The sequence below is a fragment of the Callorhinus ursinus genome, unplaced genomic scaffold (genome assembly GCF_003265705.2).
Source record: "Callorhinus ursinus isolate GAN/ISIS: 27379988/994484 unplaced genomic scaffold, GSC_fseal_2.0 scaffold71, whole genome shotgun sequence".
NCBI classification, from domain to species: domain Eukaryota; kingdom Metazoa; phylum Chordata; class Mammalia; order Carnivora; family Otariidae; genus Callorhinus; species Callorhinus ursinus.
In genome coordinates, this window is record NW_027397133.1 from 6,099,394 (window position 1) to 6,102,249 (window position 2,856).

The following is a 2,856-nucleotide window of genomic DNA, read 5'->3' on the forward strand; positions in this document are numbered from 1 at the left end:
CACCCTTTTTGACTTGACTGGGCTGTTGGCAATTTTGAAGAACTTCTAGGCTCCTGTCCCCCGGGCCTTGGCACATAATTATTCCCTCTGCCCTGTCCTTAAGCAGCTAGCTCCTCGTTCCTCAGGTCTTGGGGTGTCCCCTCCTCCAGGAAGCCTTTCCTGCCCCCCTGGATCAAGCACCCCACTTTGAGCTCCCCTGTCCCATCCCTGAACACCCTAGGTCATCACTGGTAATGGATCTGTGTCCCATATGGACTAGGAGTCCCATGAGGTGAAAGCCAGTGGTGTCCTGGTTACTACCACATCCTCAGCACCATAGGGCACATTCGTTCCATGAAAGTGGAAAAAATGCTTCCCTTTCACCTCTTGGTCTTTGTACATACTGTTCCTTTTGCTTAGGTACCTTTCCTCACTCCACCCTACTACTCATCATGTTGGTCACAGCTCAGATGTTTCCTTCATCAGGAAGCCTTCCCTGATTCTCCTCGCTGAGCAAGGTGCTTCCTCTGGGCTTCCTGTGCCAGCCAGCCATGATCCATCCTGTGCCTCCTCCATCACAGCCTTGACGACTCTGGGTCATCACTGTCGATGAGTGTGTCTTCTATGCTGGATGGGAGCCCCAGGAGGTTGTTTGAGTCACTATTCTGTCCTTGGCACACAGCAAAAGGCCTAAGTGCAAATTAGGTGCTGAAGGAACGTCTGCTGGCTGAATAAACTGATGAGAAAGAGCTGCTGAGGATCGAGGACAGCAGAGAACAAAGCAGACAAAGAAACGGCTCTCCATTCTTTCAGTCTTACTCAAGGTGTCCCCTCCTTTAGGAAGCTCTCCTTGATCCCTAGGCTGGATCAGGTGCCTATTCTGGGCTTCCACAGTCCCCTGGGATTGCTCACTACAGCCCTGACCACTCTAGGCCCTCACTGTGTAGAGACAGGTCTCTGCCCACTGGAAAGACCTCTCTGGAATGAGGCACTCAGTCTCTCTGGTTCCTATTTGCTTAGGGCCTGGGCATCCTGTTTCAGGATTTCTTAAGGCTCCAGATGCGGTGCTCCTGAGTTTTGGGAATACAAACACCTCAATCCCCGGGCCCTCCGGGGACGACTGTGTCCCTTGGCCTCCACCCCCGGGTGCCAGACATCTGGATTCTTGGATCAATTCATCCCCCAGCCCCTCTGCAGACTGAGTGCTCACGGAGGCCAGCCTCTCAGACATGTGATCAGTGTAGTTGACAGGTCCCTGTGCCGAGAGCCCTTTCAGGTGTGATGCTCTGTGGTTGCCATCTGGAAATTCTTAATTTTCTTTTTGAATTTGGATCTCGTAAGTTCGGTCTGAAGGGATGTCAAGCATGCGCTAGAGGGGACTGGAGCCTTGGCTCACACACGGCTTCACCTCCTGCCACCTCCCGCGTCCCTGGGACAGGTTCTGTCTGCCTTTCCCTCCCTGCCCCTGCCCCGTGACCACTGTCACCTCCAACTTCAGCAGGGCCTGGGTGCAGCCGGGAAGAGCAGGGTCATGCACTCGTGCCTCATAGCATCTCGGGTGGGGCATGGCAGTGGGCAGCTGCCTACCGGAAGGGGAGCCCAGCAACCCAGTTGCTCTGGCTGTGGGACAAGGTCTGCAGATACCTGTGAGGGTCTGTGCTCTCAAGTGTCCAAGGTGTTTGCCTTTGGGAATATGACATTAAACACCAGGAGGAGTGGAGAAAGACGGCAGAAGAAAGAGAAAAATGCATTTCTATTTTAATACCTTTAATGGCATTCTTTCCTGCCTTTTGAACCGGGTCCCCAATATTTACATTTTGCACCGAGCCCCACAAATTATGTAGCCAGCCCTGCCCCTAACCCCACCCCTTCTCTGACACATCCCAGATTCTATGTCCCAGCGGGAGTGGGTCTGAAGATAGGCTGGGAATGTCACCGGGCTCTGGACCTGCCTTGGCCCAGGGTACAGGAAACCATAGTGGATATGGCCTCAAGGTTGTCTGAGGCCCTGGCCTGACCTCCAGAGCTGGGGACTGCCTCTACACTGACCTCTCTGTTCACACATCTGGGGAACCAGGTTCTAGAATCACTTTGCCGTGACCTCTGGGAACAGGAGCAGGGAAGAATCACAGAGCAGGTGTAAGGAGAGGCCCCGCATTCAGCCTTCCCTCTGCTCGCTGGGCCTGGGCCAGGTTGGGGTCAGCACCCAGGATCCAGGCAGGCCTGAGCAAGAGGAGACTCCCCACCCTGGGTACCACTCCCTCCCAAGATGCTAGTTCTTCTGGTCTGGCTAGTTGGGGTTCCTCCCTGAAACTCTCCCACGCAGCTGGGGCCTGCAGGGCCTCTGGTCCCAAACACACAATAGTTACAGTATTATTACCCTGCCTCGCTCCATTCCTCAGGAGATAGGGGTTTTCAGGTCCTTTTGGCAAAAGAGGCAGCTGAAGTTGAGAGAGGGAGTCCCAGTTGCTTGTGGTCACACAGCAAGAGGATGGCACAGGCAGGATTAAAATTTCAGTCTGTCCAATTTCAGAGTTGATACTTTGATGCTCCTTCCTTTATTATAAAACAGATGTCTCAGAGGCTCAGAGAGGTAAAGACACTTCCTTGGGGTCACACAGCAAACCCTAAGCGGGGCTGGGATTTCAAGGCTGGAAGGCTGGAAGGCAAGGAGGCAGGGGCCCAGTGCTGGATGACTTCACAAGTAGTCATTCACTTTCTCTCTGTGAGCCTCAGCATGATGCCAAGTGACGTCACCTATATATATGACTGAGGTGCTAGTCATTATTGGGAATAGGGGTGCCCAACGGGGTCTGGGGAATAGATAATATCTTTATGGACACAGCCGCTATTTTTCCCTGGCACAGAAACATCTTA